We start from the raw sequence: 23,602 nt of genomic DNA on the forward strand, positions 1-23,602 counted from the left end.
GACTGTTCCATAAAATCATATTGGAGAAAATTTCAACATTCTGAGAGACCGTTTCTTCGGTAGTAGTTACTTCTGTAAATATACTGAAAATTTGGGTATATTATGTGAAAAAATTACTTTGTAATGAAAAATCAAAATACACTATTTTGATATATCTTAAAATCAGTATATTTGAAACTATGTTTTGCACTTTACAAATTATAAGGTTTGTTTAAAATATATCAAAATATTTCACCAACACAGATAAGTAATTAAATGTATAAATATAAATTTGAAAGGGTCATGAAAATATATGACAATTTCAGTCTATATCTGTTTTTGCAAGTCAGTCATTTATTTGTCATAAAATTGCTAAGATGACAACAGATTATAGTCAGACTATGAAAGTTTACCTTTGAATCTGTCTATAAATGCAGGAAAACTATTTTATATCAAGGAAAACTTTTGGAGCCAAAATGCAGTCAGGCATCTTTGGTGCATTGTAAAACTTGATAATTGTGAAAATTACTAACATGACCATGGTAGTCCATGGTCAACCATGGTTGAAAAGTGTTGACCACGGTAGACCATGGTCAAACTGTTGATTGTCTTTTCTGACCATGGCTGACCATGGCCAATCTTCCCTCACCATGGTTGACCATGGCCGACCGTGGTCCTGACCATGTTTTCACCATGGTATTTGATGGTTGACCATGTTAGTTCATGGTCAACCATCAAAAACCATGGTGACCATGGTCAACCATGGTCAGCATTTCGTCTGGGCAGTTTCACTATCCAGTATTGAAATAGTTGAGCGCGCTGTCTCCTGTGACAGCTCTTGTTTACATTATGTATTTTTTATATTTGTATAGGGTACAATCGCTTTGAATCAGGCACCATTTATCCGAGAAAAGTCCATTCTACTAGTTAAACTGACAGTACATATAGGGAAAAGATTCATTGATGATCAGGAACTAAATGCACAATTTCTAGAACTTGTCATCAACATCTACAGGTAATTATTATATTTATGAGACACAATTTTCTTTCAGTGCACAAAGGACAAAGTTCTGTGTTTCCTTCAGTCATGTTTATTTAACCTTGCTAAATGTCTGTAATGAATTTGTCCATCTTCCAATTTGGACAGAACCATTAACTTTTATAATAGTGCAGGCATAATTTCGTGGGCTGAGCGCAAAACTATTGTAACTGTATATAAATAAAGAACAAGATACAATAGTTTCGCGCTCAGCCCTCCATATGGTGAAAAAAAATCATGCTGTTTGTGGGAAAAGCATTAAACTTGATAGAAAGCAAGAATATGGTGTCTTTAATAAAAAGTGAAAGGAAGTTCAAAAAAAATTAGTATGGCTGAAGTTATTAAAAATGGCTGCCATTTATAAAAAAAAAATATGATTAAAAGTAAAGATCAAACTCACTCAATAAATGTTTTTAGCCGTTTTTAACTCATTTTTATGCAAATACTGAGTAAAGTCCCTTTTTGTTGAATAGATTTCAGCTACTTATGGTTTTTCTTTACTATATATAATTACAGAAATTGAGTTACTTCCCTTTGTTGCTGCAGTTTCACTATTTATACTGCAGACAGTTTGATCTCTGCGGAATGTTAAAAATTCGAAAAGATCTATAAGAATAGTCAATCCAAATGACAAAACCAGATGTAATAAAAAATATTATCTGAATATTTTTAGATGCATAGGGTAGAGAATACTACTCCGTAATCAGACTAAAGTACTTCATGTATGTTGTTGTTTAGTTTGTTTTTCACCACATAAATTGAAGTAAACACCTTTCCAAAGATGAATGAATAAAAAATAGCACCAAGAAAACTTCAGATCATAAGATTTTTATATTGCTGGCTAACTTAATCAAACAATATTCTGTTTTCAATGAGTTTTTGTCATTGAGATTCAGATGGTCGCTCCAGTTTGAAGACTTTGGTACTTCTAATGACACAGTATCTTTTAATCTTGGGTCCTTGTTCTCCCCATAAACTTTATCATGTTGTAAATAATAAGACTGAGGAAGATTGAGTAGAAATGTTTAGGTTTGAGTATATATTTTTGCTGCTAGCCCAATGGGATTCCTTCTATAAAGATGTACCTGTCTATGATCAGATGTTCTAGTTATAACGCAAGCTGCTGAGGGTAGATGACTACTGTTTCCGTACAGAGTTTTGACGTCTTGTAAAAGGTCTATGCAGAGTAGTAATCAATATCAACCCTGATATTAATCATTACTTTATATTTTTAGCTCACCAGAGCACAAAGTGCTCAGGGTGAGCTATTGTGACCGCTCACTGTCCGGCGTCCGTCCGTCCACACTTTCCTTTAAACAACATCTCCTCCTAAATCAACAGGCCAATTTTGATGAAACTTCACAGGAATGTTCCTTGGATGGTCTTCTTCAAAGATTGTTCAAAGAATTGAATTCCATGCAGAACTCTGGTTGCCATGGCAACAGAAAGGAAAAACTTTAAAAATCTTCTTCTCAAAAACCAGAAGCCCTAGAGCTTAGATATTTGGTGTGAAGCATTGCCTAGTGGACCTCTACCAAATTTTTTCAAATCATGACCCAGGGGTCAAAATTGACCCCGCCCTAGGGGTCACTTGATTTTAAATAGGAAAATCTTTAAAAAATCTTCTTCTCTAAAACCAGAAGCCCTAGAGCTTAGATATTTGACATGTAGCCTTGCCTAGAGGACCTCTACTAAAGTTGTTCAAATCATGACCCCTAGGTCAAAATTGACCCCGCCCCAGGGGTCACTTGATTTTACATAGGAAGATCTTCAAACATTTTCTAAAAATAAACAGAAGGCCTAGAGCTTAGATATTTCACGTGTAGCATTGCTTAATGGACCTCTACAAAATTTGTTCAAATCATGACCCCCAGGGTCAAAATTGACCCCGCCCCAGAGGTCACTTGATTTTACATAGGAAAATCTTCAAAAATTTTCTAAAAATAAACCAGAAGGCCTAGAGCTTAGATATTTAACGTGTAGCATTGCCTAGTAGACTTCTACAAAATCTGTTCAAATCATGACCTCCGGGATCAAATTGACCCCGCCCAATGGGGTTACTTGATTGTACATAGAAAAATCTTCAAATTTTTCTAAAAATAAACCAGAAGGCCTACAGCTTAGATATTTGACATGTAGCATTGCCTAATGGACCTCTACAAAATTTGTTCAAATCATGACCCCCGGCCCAGGGGTCACTTGATTTTACATATGAAAATCTTCAAAAATTTTCTAAAAATAAACCAGAAGACCTACAGCTTAGATATTTCAGGTGTAGCATTACCTAGTGGACCTCTACAAAATCTGTTCAAATCATGACCCCCGGGGTCAAAATTGACCCCACCCCATGGGGTCACTTGATTTTACATAGGAAAATCTTCAAAAAATTTCTAAAAATAAACCAGAAGGCCTAGATCTTAGATATTTGACGTGTAGCATTGCCTAGTAGACTTCTACAAAAAAAAATCAAATCTGGACCCCCCAGGATCAAATTTACCTAGCCCCAGGGGTTACTTGATAGTATATAGGGAAATCTTCATAAATTTGCTAAAAATAAACCAGAAGGCCTAGATCTTAGATATTTGATATGTAACATTGCCTAGTAGACTTCTACAAACTTTGTTCCATTCATGACCCCAGGGGTTACTTGATTGTACATCAGAAAATCTTCCAAAAAATTCTAAAAATCATCAGTTTGACATTTGAAACATGTAGCTCATATTACTCTGGTGAGCGATCCAGGGTCATCATGACCCTCTTGTTATTCATTGTGACTATGAAGGTACATGGCTTTAGTTCAAGCTCGCTTTTTAAAAGTTTGGCCTTGTGAAAGTCTTCTTTAATTAGGTGCAACTTGGTCAAAATATAATTATTTAAACAGGCAAATGAATGCTATCTTAGTGAACATTAGCTGTTTAAATACATAATATATACTCACTAGTTTATCAACATTAGGCTGTGCATGGCACATGCATATGATTAGAGGGTAGTTTTCAAAACAGTCATATAAATTGATAGTTTAATAACAAAGACTAGGATAATTAACTGTATACACACTGGAAACACAGCTGTAATTATAAGAGTTTGTGGTCAGCCCCTATGTGGGCTTGCCTAGTGAAAACAGTGGATTTGACTTGACACTTGGGATGAAGATGAGTATGGTTTGATGTTTATTGTCTTTATATTTCATTCTTGAAAAGGCAAATATAACCTCATCTGCAAAGGCAGTAAGCCTTAGACCACAGTTAGTTTTATGCCCCCCTTCGGAATGTAGACCAATCCATTTCCAGATGATAACTCAAGAATGCTTGGGCCTAGGATTATGAAAGTTGATAGGAAGGTTGAAGTGAACAGTTTTTGGATGGTAACTTGAGAATGCATAGGCCAAGGGTCATGAAAGATGATAAAGGTTTATCATGACCAGCAGATGACCTCTATAGATTTTGAGGTCTGTAGGTCATAGGTCAAGGTTACAGTGACCCGGAACATCTAACTCTGACATATATTTTGAGCAAATTATGCCCCCTTTTGGACTTAGAAAATTCTGGTTAAAGTTTTACATGCAAGTAACCATGCAAGTAACTATTTCCAAAACTAATGCAGATATTGAATTGAAACTTAACATGTGTCTTCGGGGTTATAAAACTAGTTGATAGCACCAAGTCCCATAACTCTGACCTTCATTTTGGCCAAATTATGCCCCCTTTTGGACTTAGAAAATTCTGGTTAAGTTTTGCGTGCAAGTACATACAGCTATTACTAAAAGGCATATAGATTTGAAACTTATTTTTTCTTTTTCTAGATCAATTACCTACCTCACTGGGTCAAGTCCCATAACTTTGACATGTATTTTGGCCAAATTATGCCCCCTTTTGGACTTAGAAAATCCTGGTTAAAGTTTTACATGCAAGTTACTATCTCCAAAACTAATGCAGATATTAAATTGAAACATCACATGTGTCTTAGGGGTTATAAAACTAGTTGATAGAATAAAGTCCCATAAGTCTGACATGTATTTTGGTTAAATTATGCCCCCTTTTGGACTTAGAAAATCCTGGTTAAAGTTTTGCGTGCAAGTACATACAGCTATTACCAAAAGGCATATAGCTTTGAAACTTATTTATTCCTTTTCTAGGTCAATTACCAGCCTCACTGGGTCAAGTTCCATAACTCTTAACATGTATTTTGAGCAAATTATGCCCCCTTTTGGACTTAGAAAATTCTGGTTAAAGTTTACATGCAAGTTACTATCTCCAAAACTAATGCAGATATTGAATTGAAACTTAACATGTTTCTTCGGGGTTATAAAACTAGTTGATAGCATCAAGTCCCATAACTCTGATATGCATTTTGGTCAAATTATGTCCCCTTTCGAACTTAAAACCCTTTTGATATTTAACATTTTGGGTAATAATTTCCTGCTTCTTTGACAATATTTCGAATAGTCGAGCTTGGCTGTCTTACGGACAGCTCTTGTTTCATTTTTTTTTAGCCAAAGGCTCATGGTGGCCCCCTTTCAAAATTGTTCAAAAAATTGAATTCCATGCAGAAATATGGTTGCCATAGCAACCGAAAGAAAAAACTTAAAAAATCTTCTTGTCCAAAACTACAGGGCCTAGGGCTTTGATATTTGGTGTGTAGTATCATCTAGTGGTCCTCTACCAAAATTATTCAAATTATCCACCTAGGGTCAAATATGGCCCCGCCCCGGGGGTCACATGGTTTATGTAGACTTATACAGGGAAAATTTTGAAAATCTTCTTGTACAAAACCACATGGCCTAGGGCTTTGATATTTGGTATGTAGCATCATCTAGTGGTCTTCTACCAAGATTGTTCAAATTATCCCCCTAGGGTCAAATATGGTCCCACCCAGGGGGAAAATGAGTTTAAAAATCTTCTTGTCTGAAACCACAACAGAGTTTTGAGCATTGTGTAATGGTCCTCAACAAAAATTGTTCAAATTGTACCCCTGGGGTGAAAAGAGGCCCTGCCCTTAGGGTCCCAAGTTTTATATAGACTTATACAGAAATAACTTTAAAAATTTTGTTGTCTGAAACCATATGACCTAGGCTTTTGATATTTGGTATGATACATTGTCTAGTAGTCCTCTACCAAAGTTGTTCAAATTATGCCCCTGGGGTTAAAAGAGGCCCCGCCCTGGGGTCACTTAGTATTATGTGAGTTATATAGGAAAAAATATTTAAAAATCATCTGATCCTATTTCCAAGACTGTTTAATTATAATTACCTGATGACCCAAAGTAATATGATGTCACTTAACTGTGACCTTGATCTACTTTCTTGTTTTTTTAAGATACAGCCTTGAAATTTTGATAACATACACAGTTTTGCAGACAAATTTTAAAACTGAATTTCATTGACCACGAATCTGACCTACTGACTTTTTAGCTCACCTGTCACATAGTGACAGAGTGAGCTTTTGTAATCGTCCGTCGTCCATCCACAATTTCTTGTGAACAAGATAGAGACCACATTTTGCAAGCAATTTTGATCAAACTTGCACAAAACTTATATTGGCATGATATCTCAGTTCCTTTCGAAAACTGGCCAGATCGCTTCATGGGTTCTAGAGTTATTGCCCCTTAAAGGGCAAGAATTTGCTATTTTTGTGCGTCAACAATTTCTTGTCTGCACGATAGTGGTTTCATTTATGATTTTATTTTAACCAAACTTGCACACAACTTGTATCACCATAAGATCTTGGTTCCTTACTTGAACTGGCCAGATCCCATTATGGGTTCCAGAGTTATGGCCCCTGAAGAGCCAAAATGAGCTATTTTGACCTTGTCTGCACAATAGCAGTTTTATTTATGATTTGATTTTTACCACACTTGCACACAACTTGTATCACCATAAGATCTTAGTTCCTTTCTTGAATTGGCCAGATACCAATACGGGTTCCAGAGTTATGGCCCCTGAAAGGGCCAGAATTAGCTATTTTGACCTTGTCTGCACAATAGCAGCTTCATTTATGATTTGAATTTAACCAGACTTGCAACAAAACTTGTGTCACCATAAGATCTTGGTTCCTTTGTTGAACCAACCAGATCCCATTATGGGTTCCAGAGTAATGGCCCCTGAAAGGGCCAAAATATAGCTTTTTTGACCTTGTCTGCACAATAGCAGCTTCATTTATGGTTTGATTTTAACCAAACTTGCACACAACTTGTATCACCACAAGATCTTGGTTTCTTTCTTCAACTGGTCAGGTTCCTTTATAGGTTCCAGAGTTATGGCCCCTGATAGGACCAGAATTAGCTATTTTGACCTTGTCTGCACAATAGCAGCTTCAACTCATTTAGATTTGAAGATTGAATACTGCTTAAGCCGGTGCTAGGGGGCGTGGGCAGTGTTGCATTTTCCATTACTGCTCATGAACAGACTCGGTCAAACAGAGTCTGCAATTTTCACTTTGTTTTGTGTGTATATTGCTCTGTATTTGCATCAGTTGCAGTGCTGTTCTTTTTTTTTTTGGCAGATCCTTTTGTTCACTTACAATATTTTTTTTTTAAATTACTTCCCTTTTATGTTACTATAAATAGCTTATTTAAGAACTTTTTTATTATTGGCCGTAGGGAAAAACTGAGACCACTTTTCTGTGGTACAACAAGGATGGTACCTCCAAGCTTTAGGTGTATTTTAACATATCTGTACCTTGTAAGATTTTTTTTTAAATTTTGGTTAAATTCTTCCCTTTGTTGTTCCTGTCCTTTGGACTTAGATTTTTTTCTGAGGACTTAGATTTAATTGTATTTCTTCCCTGATTTGAAAATAATTTTATTTGAAGTAACTTTAAGAAAATTTCAACTATATTTTTCATAACTCTTTTGATTGATCTTGATTATGATTTTTTGACCTTCTTGTCCTTAAGTGCAATGATAACAGGGGAGTGATATAGGGCCATTTTGGCCCTCTTGTTTAATATTATCATCAGTTTGACATTTGAAACATGTAGCTCATATTACTCAGGTGAAGGATCCAGGGTCATCATAACCCTCTTGTTTTTAGAAATATTTGGTATGATAATGGATTATTGAAAGAAATTTTAGATTTGCAGCCATTTTTAAAGCTGGCCATCTTGGATATTACAGCCAATTCCATTTGTTTTCTTAATAATACCCTGTAGCATAGTGTACCTGAAGCTTGTCTTGAACACAACACATTAGGACAGTTCTAACATTTTTATTTACTATGAAGAGCAATACACAGTAACTTATAAATGTTCAGTCTAATTTCATGAATATAATCAATTTCAATAAGTCTTTTAAAACAGTTCTGTTTACTGATCTATTTAACAACATTTCTTAATTATAAATATATTTCAAACTAGTTTTTAACAATATGCTTATTGAGTTTTAGCTCATGAGAGCGGGAACAAGTCCCGTAGCCCGCACTTGGGCAGCCTCCCCCTGATCACAGAGTGTATTGAGTTTATAAAGGATTATACAGGAAAGCACAGCAGACACATTATCTAATTTCCCGATCACTTAAGGATACCTACAAGTTCAACAAGCCTTAAGCTACTGAAGATTGTCAAATCTTGTCTGACTTGTCAATTTATGAAATGTACAGTTTTCATCTTCTATAATTTTTAAAATCTTAAACTTCTGAAAGAAATACCCGAAATAAAATACAAAACACTTGAGCATTACACTACAACCCAGTAATGATGCTTTTCCCACAAATGATATGATTTTATGAACTGAAGTCACCATATGGCTGCACTATAAGGGGTGCTTACTAAAACAGATACTGCCTGAATAGCAAACAGTGCGATAATGAACATAACATACTGCACAGGAAGTACAGGCTGATCATGATCTACACTGGTCACAAAGGCAGAACCAATCGTGACCAGCATGATAAGGGTTTAGACTGGTTTGTGTGGAGAGCACTATGTCTTGTACACGTACATATTGCACAAAGACGTTTTTGTCATGATTTGGTAATCTCTGTATGTATTTTGCATTTATGAATGGCTTGCCAGTCAATAGTCAAAACTATTGCCTCAGATCCATGCAATACTTTTGACTATCGACTATTATGCCATTCAATATTTGTTTTATAACATGACATTAGAAATAAACATTCATAACTTTTGTCTTTAAGGTTTGACTTGAACTTGTGTTGTACTAAAGATGGATCAGTAATATAAGTCACATAATAATTAATATATTTATACTTACTGTTATGCTGTCAGATCTTTTTATGCCTCCACTTTTGGGAGTGGGGGAGCATATAGATTTGCCCTTGTCTGTCCATCCGAGAATGTTGTGTCACGCCTAGTTCCAAAAGAATTTGACATAGAGTCACAAAACTTTACAGGAATGTTGGTCAGCATGTGTAGTTGTGCACCTGGGGTTGCTCGTCTAGATTCATTCAGTCTTGTAGGAGTTATGGCCCCTGACTTTGTAAAAATTGGTCATGTTAGTGTTGTGTCACGCCTAGCTCCAAAAGTATTTGATGTAGAGTCACAAAACTTTACAAGAATGTTGGTCAGCATGTGTAGTTGTGCACCTGGGCTTTTGTGTCCGGATTTATTCAGTCATGTAGGAGTTATGGCCCCTGACTTAGTAAAAAATTGGTCATTTTAATGTTGTGTTGCGCGTAGCTCCAAAAGTATTTGACCTAGAGTCACCAAAGTTTACAGGAATGTTGGTCAGCATGTGCAGTTGTGCACCTGGGATTTTGCGTCTGGATTCATTCAGTGTTGTAGGAGTTATGGCCCCTGACCTAGGAAAAAATTTGTGTCCTTTGTTATGTAGTGGGGGCATCTGTGTCCTATGGACACATTTCTAGTTTAAAATTTACATTATTATTGAATTGCACAATAATGTATGTTCATTTCAGTTTAATATGTTAATTATTGTTTAATCAAAATATCTTAGTTGTTTGTGAGCATTATGGGAGACATATGTGTACTTTTTATTATTCTTCGACATAAAGTTTTTGGTTCGGTCTTAATATGTGTAAAGGACCTCATTCTCAAGATTGCATAGATTTGAATGTTATTTTGTATACTTTTCAGGGATGAAGGCCTGAGTGGGACAGTGTTGACAACAAAATTAGAACAGGCTTTCCTTGCCAGTCTCAGATGTCATCAACCACTCATTTGAGGGAAATTTGTAGAGGTGAATATAATAATTTATATATTGGTCATAAGATAATGGGTTTTGAATCATGCTTTGCAGAATAGCAGAACGGTCTCAATTGATTTTGGCTAAAATACCATGTCCTTCTGAAATGCCTGGCAAAAAGTAAAACCTTTGGACAGGAAGGTTCATTTAGACTAAGAAAGAACAGATTGTAGTGAAATGAATTTAAAAGATTTTTTAGTAAGATAAGATATTTTGTTTACATTCATCTGCATTTTACATTTATTATCAGGCTGTAAGAAAGAATTTAAGAACTTAAAAAGATAATTGAGATAACATAAATTTTTACTGTGATTTGTTAATCTACTATTTTATGACCTAATTTGTACATATTAGAAAAAGCATGATATACTAAAAACTGTCATACTGTTAAGTAGGGAAAAAGTAGAAATTATCTTTACAAACCTTTTTCTGAACATCTGTTGTTACCATGCAACAAAAATGTTGATTAGAACTGTACCATGCTTTATTACATACCTAAAATTATTTTCCATTGGGTTTCAATGGCCCTCGATCGTGCAATATTTTTCCATATCATGACATGGAACGCTTTCATATCGGACGTGGAATGCTTTCTTAACGTTGTAATGGAAAGAATCGCAAGACATCCATGTCCACGCGCACGTTGGGACAACAAGTTGACGTCATTTTTGCGGAAAATATTAATGTGTGTCAGATTGATTTGTTTATTACATTTTTGGAGAAATTCTTTTCGTATTTTTCATGTCTTTCGTTACAGAACGATAATTTAGACGTAAATTAATTATTTGATTGTGGGTATGTAATAAAAAGGTTATTAACTTTGTATGTGGATATATGCACTCGTCCTTTCGCGGATAATATTGCGCTCCTAAAGTCGCGCATTATTACCGCTGCAGAACTCGTGCATATATCCACATACAAAGTAAATAACCTATAAATATTGGCATTATTTCTCTTTTTATTGACCTACCATTGATTAACAGGCACTGGTAGACTTTTACTTTGACACAATCCTGTCATACAGACTTGTTCTGCTGTTTTCAGAAGAAATCAGTCCTGAGTCAAATACAATTGTTTAAATAGGCTTTTAGAGGTAAACATAACTCAGCCAGGTTGGATGGGGAATATTGAGTATTTGTATGCTTTGAAATCATTTAATTTTGGGGATATGAAATTTTGCTGTTTTGGTCAAAATGACTATTTTATTTTGATATGAATTAATGCATTTCAACTTTTGGAAATAAAGTGAGTGGAAGTCTTACTTGTTCATTGAGATTAAATTTCCTGGACTGATTTCATGCCACAAATCCACAATAATTTGTGGGGCCTCCAAGGTCGAGTGGTTATGGTCGCAGACTTCAAATAAGTTGCCACTTACAGATGTGGGTTAGAGCCTCACTTAGGGCCTTCTATTATTCATGTGAGGATGCTTTCCAGCTGGCTTACAGAAGGTCACTACCCAAGTGCACACTTAAGATGAAATAAGGCACAGAGGGGCACCTACAGACTTCCTCAACCATCAAAGCTGGAATGTAGCCATATGACCTATAAATTTTGTTTGTACAACGCTAAACCTGACAACCGTACAAAAATTAGTACCTGGTCAATATTTATAGGTTATTAGCTTTGTATCAGGAAATATGCACAAATTCTCAGTGGAAATATTGCGCGACTTTAGGAGCGCAATATTCTTCCGCTGAAGATTGAGTGCATATTTCCCGATGCAAAGATAATAACCTTTTTATTACATACACATCAACACGTATAAATATAATGTTAATATCATAAATTTGTTCAAAAGCCTGAATAGGATTGACAATACTGAACTAAATGGAAAAAAATAGCGCAAGAACAAACATTGAATTACGTCACACACCCAATATGAAATTCAGGCGTCAGTGTATGGAAAAATATTGACGTTTCTGGTACCAGTGTAACTTAAAAGGGAATGAAAACGTGTGTGTAATAATAATGATTTCTTAATGTTAGATTTCGTTATTATGCATAGTAATATTAATATTGCATTTCTTGTTCGTTAAAGGTTTTCAACAGCAGTATTCCACGTAGAGTGTTTGAGAGACTGCTCTACATAACATGTTCACAGAACTGGGAACTGATGGTTGGACACTTTTTGATTAAACAGTGAATTGAGGTAAGGAATTCTACAGCTTGAGTCAATAGACCTTGGGCTGACAATAACCCCCATCCCCCTCTAGGGATATTTCTACACTATGATTTTCATAAAGCATATAATATGAGCTATCAGTCCAGAAATTCTGCCATCTGGCAGTCTGGTTCTTTTTACGTTACAGCCTACTCTATACGTTACCATTAATAATTTCTAGAAAATACTGACTGGCACTACAGTTACCCATAAATAGTTAACTAGCTACACAATATATCAATATATAAAGACAGAATATACAGATTTATATCTTGAAGGTAAAATTGACACTTATAGACTTGTGCTTTACGCTATCAAATGTACGTTACCAAAAATGGTAACGAAAATAGAAAATGTAACTATGTGATTTTATATTTTATTTGAAGTGTCTATGTCAGAAGTGTTAAAAAAAGAGATTGTGGTTATAACAGATAAGAGCTTGACATAATTATATTGATTGTGAAATATTTCTAATTATTACGAAAAATAAGCAATAATGTATAGTATAGTAAAGATAAGATAATATAATGTTGACAATATGAGTTTCAAATTTATAACAATTATTTTTTTTATAAGTCGAAAAATATTTGGGATATGGTAAAATATTTTGTTTAAAAAATACGTAACATGTACAAACTCCATAAATATGTATTATATATTTTAAAACACATGAATATATCACCAATTATAAATCTATGTAACGAAAATTACTAATTACATAAATTATATATAGTTTTCTTCAAACAAGATTAACAAAAAATCATTTTTCAAGTCAAATGAAACTGATTTCATTGAGTGGAAAATAAAATAAATTGAAATAAAATGGAATAAATAAATAGATAAATTACAAATGTGTGAAATGATTTGCAGAGAGTGAGTGCTCAGACTTGCTTCGTATACATGGCACCTTTGAATTACTCAATCAATAATAATGCTACAGTCCAGCATATGTTAAAAACATCTGTAGATGCAAGTAATGAAGTAAGCCAGAAATACATTATAGTGACATGTGACTCAGCTGTTGCCAAGAAGATATATGCTTTGGTTCTGCAGTCTAGAGATGGACCTGGTAACATAATTGTTAGAATTGGTGTGTTTCACACAATTTCCTCTGTATTTAGGCTTGTAGGAAAATGAATGAAGGGCAATGGTTTTGCAGAACTTGCAATAGAATTAGGAATTTGTTGTAGTGGTTCATTCGATGAAGCATTACCAGGTAAACGCTATAACCGTACCCTAAATGTACACAGGAGTGTAATGGAAGTTCTTGCTTCTATGCAAGTTTGAAGAGACAGAACCTCGCAAGGAAAGCATTTAAGAAGACACTAATATTACAGAAATGGACTGAAAGTCCATGCAAAGAAACAGTGTTTGAAATAATAACTCTCCTGACTTTGAAGAGTATTTCAACAGACCTGAGCAGTTCAAATCAGAAAGGATGAAAGTAGCAAAACTGCTCAATTTTGGTTAATGTATGTAGACATAATTCACATGATATTGTTGCTCATCAAAGCAACACAGATTTATGCTTTTGATTTAAATATATCATCCCTGTACAAAATGTGCTCTTTGTTCTTTGCAATAATTATGCCCACTACCTCCTCGTTTACTTGTTAACATTGATGAATATTGATCCAGGTACAGAAGAGCTACTCTGAAGTAATGATCTTAGTGTATCTCTGTACTAGCATTGACAAATGCTGTAGATATTACCACAGAGCAGACAATTAACAGACATGCAAATTTTGAAATTTTGGTTTCAATAGAAACTATGCTACATATTTCCATTGGTGCATGACCCATCATTACAGAGCCAGATATGTTGAAGCAACACTTCAGAATGCAGACATACATAGAGAAGACATGTCCGACCACAAAGAAGTATAACCTGCTCAGATAGGCTTGAGTGAAGAAGTTAACAGGATTATGATGACATAGAATCCTTCACGAACCTTTTCCAGGCTGAAAAAATAAAACAACAAAGATAAAATTTACTGTGTGTCGTCTGGTATTCCTGCGAAAGGAGAAGTCGCACATGACCTTAAGGCAACTGAAATAGGTTAGAAGACAATGGATGGATTATCAAAAGCAGATTGATTCAAAAATCGGTTCCTTTCCAAGACCCCATTAAGAGAAGAAAACTTATTATATTTGCTTTAGCTGAAGTTAAAAGGAAAGTAACCAATTCTCAAAACAAGATACTACAGATATGAGCAGAACGTAACGTGTATGAACAGTTGGTACTTTTAGCTGTTAGCACAACATAGATCTAGAATTGACACTTTCTTTTCCTCAAAGACCTGTCACCTGGCCTTTATGCTACTGCGACTGGAATGCCAATGAAAGCAGACAAGTCAAAACTACTAGGTAGAGGCACTTTTGAGCTTAATTAGTTATACGGAAATATAACTAACCACAAAACAGCAGATCAATAACACCATAAAACATCTAGAAAACGTCCAGACTATACATATTGATTCAGTGAGATTGAACGACGTCAAGAACGCAACATCATGCGACGTCAATGTCATAACAACTCCTACAACAGAGGCGCGATGCACTACTACAGAACTACAGAAATAATTAATACAAACATTGTGAATCTTTCAACAGGCACAAGATACCAAAACACTTGTTACAAATGTCGAAAATGCATTCAGCATTCTACCAGGAAAGAGGATCTGGACAAATGTTCAGAAAGCTGCTATTCTGGCAATATATCTACTATAAAAAAGGACGCCCCCGGTACATACAACAAATCACTGGAAATGATACCAATGGGAATGCATTCTAATTACTAGACCAACCCCTCATAGAAAACAGGGGGAAAACATTAAAAAAAACTAGACTATATCATGTATTTAGATGTAGAAGACAGACTGAACAGTAACAAAATATAACTGATTTAAAATAAACAAGTCGCTATGCCAGAGAGGTATGTGGAGAAGCTGTACATCAGCCTTGCAGTACTGAATAGGCATTCATCTTGCCCTGAAAAAAAACTGCAAAATAAAAATTAAGCAAAATCCTAGATAAGAGTCCTGTTTGCATAAAATACTCTACGTTTTTCCCATACTCTTGATCAAATTTGCCCACGATCTAATATAAACTACGCCATACCGGCTCCACCAATAATAGATCATCACTGGCACCACCGGCACCGATCTAAATATCTAAAAATAGATTAAAACCGACACCATACCGGCACCACTAAAAATAGATCACTGCACCACCGGCACCGATCTAAAAACACCAATAATAGATCATCACTGGCACCGCCGGCACCGATCTAAATATCTAAAAATAGATTTAAACCAGCACCATACCGGCACCACGAAAAATAAATCACTGCACCACTGACACCGATCTAAAAAAATCTATAAATAGATTAAAACCGGCAACATACCGGGACCACCTAAAAATAGATCACTACCGGCACCATAGCATCGCTAAAAATAGAAACTGGCACCAAGCCGGCACCAGGATTATCCCAGAAAGCCATGTAAAAGCCAAACTGGCCTCATACCGGCTCCGGCACCGGCACCAGAGAGTATATAAAGAGAATGCAGCGTCACACTGCACATAATGCAAACCAAACTTGCCTAGTCATTACGGTCAAGTCCTCTGAAGAAGTTCACAACTGCTGAACAAAACTGGTCAGAGAAGATATCTAACCAACAAGAGAGCATGTCTTCCACGGCTCACACCCAGCCACATCATACAAGAAGCAACCCCACTTGGACCATGGAGACATGCTCCGCAGCAACTCCAACTACGAATCCCACCTCTGGGAGTAACTCCAGCATTGGCAACTATCTATGCAACCTTACACTTGCCTCTAGCTACGCCAGCATGACAGTTACCGCGGGCACTAACAATACAGTGCCACACAACAGAGAGTGAAAGTGGAACAACTCCAAATATGAGGATAACCTTAGACATATTCAATATATGTATGCCTCTTTAAAAAGAAGCAACATAGATCCTAAGTATATATGTAAAGTCTAAAGTCATTAAACATGCAGTAATAGTATATCAAATCAAAATCATTGAAATCATGCAGAATGACCCAGAGACAGCAAATAACACAAAAATATAAGATGTAACAGGTAATACTCTTGTATCCACGAGCTTTGTACTCCCAACCCAGTAGGGATCGATATTTACGGATAGAATGGGAATACTCAGCCATTTTATTTATCTACTATGTAGAGGCTGCAGCCATCAAAAAAAGATGTAATTGTTTTAATTGACAGTAAAGCCCTGCTGCAAAGCTTAGTAACCATCCCTGCAACATTCCAAGATGTAGCAGAAGCTGTGTTCATTCAACTACATAAGACAGCTTGTGTCGATTTTGTAACTGACACTTAGAGTCCTCAATTGATCAAATCATATCAGCATGGAAGACATGGATCTGCTCCAAAATTCTTACTTGTCAGGAGTGAAAACCAAAGTACCATATGACTGTCAAATAGTGAAACACATCTTCAGAAACACGAAATACTGTTTTATTTTACACTGGAACAAGCAATAAAAGACGCCATTTAAATGCTCACAACATCTTTATAAGCAAAGGAGAAAGAATCTGTTCAATTTTGCCTGCAATACACTGTCTGACTGGTTGACACAACCAGAGCTTTTGTTGGCACAGGGAAAGTAACACCCCTCAAATTAGTAGAAAAAAAGGTGTATGTTGCAACATAAGCAGAAGTAGTTCATAACTGATCAGATGGATTGAAGAATACAATAATATCAACAAACTTATATAATTATGGCATGTTTTTGTGAAGTATCAAGTACGTGCTGGCAATGTCACGAGTACATATAATGGTATGGACACGAATGTAGCTGAAATTGTGACACATTGGCACATGTGACTGATGACTCTGATGATGACTATGAAGAAATATAGATGACCAATATAATTGACACCATATAAGAAACAGACAGTGATTATGACGACTTAGATGACTGAACCCCGCAACTTAGTTGTTTCTCAATTTTGGTTTATGTGATTTTATTCGGTTAAACAGATAAGCGGTTGTAAGCGTGTATTTTTCAGTTACTAAAATACACATTCAATAACTTATCGTAACGTAGGTTACAATGTCAGTGCTAAGCTATATGCATTTTTATATCAAAATAGTTCAAACTTGATAAGATACTTGCATTATCTAAGTTTGAACAGAATTATAAGGATTACATAAACAATCTATTGACTGAGAAATGAAAATATTATATCATAAATTTTAGTAACGTATATAATAATGGAGACGTACTTGTTCTAAAAACTGTTGAACAATAAATTCTTGAATACTAATGTATTGTGTATCTGAAAATACTATGCTTTAGACATATCTGATATTTTCTGACCATTAAACCTAACAATTAATTGTAACGAGTAATTTAATAAATTATAATGGTAACGTAAATTACAAAATGAATTGATTGATACAGAGAAGAAAACTAAGCAGGAACATGGACAACAGCGTATTCTGCATATCACTGAACCCACTTGCTGATGATTCTGGTTATTTCTACCATATAAATCACCACATTTCAGTTTTATCATTTATTAAATAATTGTTAAGGTAACATAAATAACAGGCTGTAACTCATAGGGAACCTACTTGCAGATGGCAGAATTCAGAAATATGATCTACATACAAGGGGCTTCAAAAATAATGGAGTCTACAAAAATCCCTAGAGGGGGGAGAGGGTTTCAGCTTCCAGCTCTAGGACTATAAAGTATGTTTAATTTAAGTAACAAAGTAGATAGTTTCATATTTTTAACATTTTGACAACTTCAAATTTGAAAACTGTTGTTCTGCTGTCTTGTGTGATGGTACCTAACTGATACCAACAGAAACTGGGTCTTATGCTGTCTAAATTTTTACATGTAATGATGGAAAACAACTTTTTTGACATCCTGAATTAGGACTGTTTTACCAATGAAAGAAATGGTTTTGAAGGCTTAAAAGATCTTCAAACTGCCAGAGTAGATCATTTGTTATGATCACTTGTTTGTGTAAATATTTTGAGAAAATGCCAAGATGATTATATTTGTCTGCTGTGATAAATACTAAAAGTATGATAGCCATTGTTAGCCTTCTGATTTTTTACACCATCAAAATCTGGACAGTTACCATATTAAATATGGCTGTGTGACGTAAACTTAAATCCAACAAAAGTAAACAAAACAAACTTAATATCAACAGAAAAATTGAAGCTGTTAGCTGCAATAATTGTTCCACAGACTATAAATCTATGTCGGGTTTGGATATGAGTACAAGCACTACCATCTTTACAGATTAAAACAGAAACTGCCTGTTTTATTCATATATTTCGCTGGGTGACTATAAAATATATTTATGTCAGTTATAGCTTATTGTTGCATGGAGATTATTATGTGCTTTATCCGATACAGGATGAGACAGATGTAGAGTTTAGTGTTACTGCTGATGAGGCAACACAGAAAGAATCTCCAAAGAAAGTGATACATGACCTGAAACAGAATTTATAGACATTACTGTAGAGACAAGCAAAGTTCCTGGAGAATTTGTAGGGAAGTCAAGGTAAGAACAATTTGAGTTAAGCTAACACTGGTAGATGTATGTGTGGAGGACAGTAGACTTTAATTAGAATAAACTTATAATGGTGAGCTCATTGAAAGAGTAACAAGTACATCCTTAACTTTTGGCTGGGTATATTTTTTTTTTGCCATTCCTCACAACAAACCATTTCGGCAGGGGATACCAATCCAATTCATTGAAGTTGCTTTTTTTTTATTAGTTTACCTGTCACATAGTGACAAGGTGAGCTTTTGTGATCACCCTTCGTCAGTCCGTCCATCCGTCCGTCAACAATTTCTTGTCTGCACGTTAGTGGTTTCATTTATGATTTTATTTTAACCAAACTTGCACACAACTTGTATCACCATAAGATCTCAGTTCCTTTGTTGAACTGGCCAGATCCCATTATGGGTTCCAGAGTTATGGCCCCTGAAAGGGCCAAAATTAGCTGTTTTGACCTTATCTGCACAATAGCAGCTTTATTATGTCTCCCCCAGGAGACATATTGTTTTTGCCCTGTCCGTCCGTCCGTCCTTCCGTCCGTCCGTACGTCCTTCCGTCCGTCCGTACGTCACACTTCATTTCCGAGCAATAACTGGAGAACCATTTGACCTAGAACCTTCAAACTTCATAGGGTTGTAGGGCTGCTGGAGTAGACGACCCCTATTGTTTTTGGGGTCACTCCGTTAAAGGTCAAGGTCACAGGGGCCTGAACATTGAAAACCATTTCCGATCAATAACTAGAGAACCACTTGACCCAGAATGTTGAAACTTCATAGGATGATTGGTCATGAAGAGTAGATGACCCCTATTGATTTTGAGGTCACTCCGTCAAAGGTCAAGGTCACAGGGGCCTGAACATTGAAAACCATTTCCGATCAATAACTAGAGAACCACTTGACCCAGAATGTTGAAACTTCATAGGATGATTGGACATGAAGAGTAGATGACCCCTAATGAATTTGGGGTCACTCCGTCAAAGGTCAAGGTCACGGGGGCCTGAACATTGAAAACCATTTCCAATCAATAACTAGAGAACTACTTGACCCAGAATGTTGAAACTTCATAGGATGATTGATCATGAAGAGTAGATGACCCCTATTGATTTTGGGGTCACTCCGTCAAAGGTCAAGGTCACGGGGGCCTGAACATTGAAAACCATTTCCAATCAATAACTAGAGAACCACTTGACCCAGAATGTTGAAACTTGATAGGATGATTGGTCATAAAGAGTAGATGACCCTTATTGATTATGGGATCACTCCGTCAAAGGTCAAGGTCACAGGGGCCTGAACATGGAAAACCATTTCTGATCAATAACTAGAGAACCACTTGACCCAGAATGTTGAAACTTCATAGGATGAGTGTACATGCAAAGTAGATGACCCCTATCGATTTTGGGGTCACTCCATTAAAGGTCAAGGTCACAGGGGCCTGAACATTGAAAACCATTTCCGGTCAGTAACTTGAGAACCACTTGACCCAGAATGTTGAAACTTCATAGGATGATTGTTTGTGCAAAGTAAATGACCCTTATTCTTTTTGGGATCACTCTGTTAAAGGTCAAGGTTACAGGGGCCTGAACATTGATAACCAGTTCCGATCAATAACTTGAGAACCACTTGACCCAGAATGTTGAAACTTCATAGGATGATAGAACATGCAGAGTAGATGACCCCTATTGATTTTGGGGTCAGTCTATTAAAGGTCAAGGTCACAGTGGCCTGTTCATATAAAATCATTTTTTGGAAATAACTTGAGAACCACTTGACCTAGAATGTTGAAACTTAATAGGATGATTGGACATGCAGAGTAGATGACCCCTATTTATTTTGAGGTCATTTGATCAAAGGTTAAGGTCACAGGAGCCTGAACAGTGACTTGAGAACCACTAGGCCACGAGTGTTGAAATTTAGCGGGATGACTGGACATGCCAAGTAGATGATCCCTATTGCAGCCAACCATCAGTGTCTCTTTGACTTTCGCTCCTGACCCCTATTGACTTCTTGCCTATAGGACTTTGCATTGGGGGAGACATGTGCTTTTTTACAAAAGCATTTTCTAGTTTATGATTTGATTTTTACCAAACTGGCACACAACTTGTATCACCATAAGATCTTGGATCCTTTCTTGAACTGGCCAGATTCCATTATGGGTTCCAGAGTTATGGCCCCTGAAAGGGCCAGAATTAGCTATTTTGACCTTGTCTGCACAATAGCAGCTTCATTTATGATTTGATTTTAACCAAACTTGCACACAGCTTGTATCACAATAAGATCTTGGTTCCTTTCTTGAACTGGCGAGATTCCTTTATGGGTTCCAGAGTTATGGCCCCTGAAAGGGCCAGAATTAGCTATTTTGACCTTGTCTGCACAATAGCAGCTTCATTTATGATTTGATTTTAACCAAACTTGCACACAGCTTGTATCACAATAAGATCTTGGTTCCTTTCTTGAACTGGCGAGATTCCTTTATGGGTTCCAGAGTTATGGCCCCTGAAAGGGCCAGAATTAGCTATTTTGACCTTGTCTGCACAATAGCAGCTTCATTTATGATTTGAATTTAATCAAATTTGCACAAAACTTGTGTCACCATAAGATCTTGATTCCTTAGTTGAACCGGCCAGATACCATAATGGGTTCCAGAGTTATGGCCCCTGAAAGGGCCAAAATCAGTTATTTTGACCTTGTCTGCACAATAGCAGCTTCATTTATGATTCCATTTTAACCAAACTTGCACACAACTTGTATCACCACAAGATCTTGGTTCCTTTCTTAAACTGGCTAGATATCTTCATGAGTTCAAGAGTTATGGCCCCTTAAAGAACCAAAATTGGCTATTTTAGCTTTTGCAGCCATATAGAGACTTCATTTATGGTTTTATTTGATACAAACTTCCAAAATAACTTTAACAACAATAATTCTTGGATTCCATGACAAATCAGATCCAAGCATAGGTTCAGAGTTATTTTATATCTGATTACCTCACCTGATTATAAGCAAAATGGATTTATATCAGTAAGTACTTATAGGACTTATTTGAAATTTCATTATTGTCATTAGTTGGACTGAGCCAATCAGGGTAGATAACTATGGACTTATTTTATGTCAAATTACCTCCCTTTATTTCAAATTAAAATTGGTATATCTCCGTAACTAATGAAGATACTGATCTGAAATTTCAGTTATGTCAACAGATTTATTTGGCAGATCCTTCTTTTGTTCACTTACAATATTTTTTTTTAATTACTTTCCTTTTACGTTACTATAAATAGCTTATTTTTAGTAACTTTTTTATTATTGGCTGTAGGGAAAAACCGAGACCACTTTTCTGTGGTACAACATGGATGGTACCTCCAATTTTTAGGTGTATTTTGACATATCTTTACCTTGTAAGAACTTTTTTTTGTTTTTGGTTAAATTTCTTCCCTTTGTTGTTACTGTCCTTTGGACTTAGATATTTTTTTCTGAGGACCTTTTTGTCCTCAAGTGCAATGATAACAGGTGAGCGATATCGGGCCATCATGGCCCTCTTGTTTTTTTTTTATTTTCCATCAATTCCCCCCCCCCCCCCCCCACACACACACAAATTCATTTTCTGTTAAATTGATTTTGACTAATGAAATTATTTGGTTCTTAGTAACATCCTTTACTTTTTGCTGGATATATTTTTTGCCATTCCTCACCACAAACCCTTTCGGCGGTGGATATCAATTTATCAAATTTGCTTGTTATTATTATTATTATTTACTAGATTTTTGTGGCGCTGCTTTCATCTATAAAATAAACCTTCAAAAACGCTGTACAAACTACATATCACAGAATGATATGGACACACAATACAACACAAAAATATATTTAAAAATATATCAACATTAAAAGGTAGTTAGCTAGAATCAGGTTTGACTCTACATATTAATTATACTAGATATTTTAAAGAACACTAAACAACAATAAGTAACCTCTATTGCACAGTCATACAGCTTGTTAGAGTTCTAGCAAGTCTTTAACAATAGATTGGGGAATGATGTCATGCAACACTTCGTGTGAACTAGAATCTTAACGTCCACTCTGTGAGTAACTGGTATCCAGTGCAGTTCTTTTAATACCAGTGTAATGTGATCATATCACAATATTCTCGTTATGATTCAAGCTGCAGTGTTCTGAAGATTTTGAAGTCTGTTCAGCACAGATTTCGGAACACTATACAAGAGCGTATTACAATAATCAATGTGTGAAGTGACGAGTGAATTTACTAGCGATTTTGTAGCATCTGTATTTAGATATTTCCTGATGTGTCCTATTTGTGGCCTTAACCCTCACTTCTGTAAGTTTGAGTCTCTCCCAAGCCATCATATAAGGAAGCAGTTTTAACCAGTTTGCTTGTAGAAGGTCTCTTGTTCCACCCAAGTACCTGAAATAATTGTGCAGTGGTATATGGGGTCTTCCTCCAACATTTAACTGAAAATTTGCCAAATGACATGAACTGTATTGGTATGACTTAAAACCCACCCAGTAGTTATGTGAACTTCTGATGTTTTACAGACTGTTCAGTATTTGTGGGCTTTAAGCCAGTTGTTGTCACAACTTGACTGATCTCAGCCTTCCAGCATAGACGGATTTAAACCTGAGGATATGGAAGGATCTGTCTAAAAAACAACAGGTAAGGGCAACTAACTCTTCCAAAACT

At 35.9% G+C, this 23,602-nt stretch overlaps 1 long non-coding RNA gene across 1 annotated transcript; it reads left to right on the plus strand.

The window, feature by feature from the left end:
* Nucleotides 1–869: 869 nt before the first annotated feature.
* On the plus strand, nucleotides 870–12,330 carry LOC123560174 (uncharacterized). Its single transcript, XR_008365958.1, has 3 exons — nucleotides 870–994; nucleotides 10,069–10,171; nucleotides 12,219–12,330. It is a non-coding gene; the product is annotated as an uncharacterized LOC123560174 (long non-coding RNA).
* The last annotated feature ends 11,272 nt before the right edge of the window (nucleotides 12,331–23,602 follow it).

The sequence above is a fragment of the Mercenaria mercenaria genome, chromosome 10, assembly GCF_021730395.1.
Source record: "Mercenaria mercenaria strain notata chromosome 10, MADL_Memer_1, whole genome shotgun sequence".
NCBI lineage: Eukaryota > Metazoa > Mollusca > Bivalvia > Venerida > Veneridae > Mercenaria > Mercenaria mercenaria.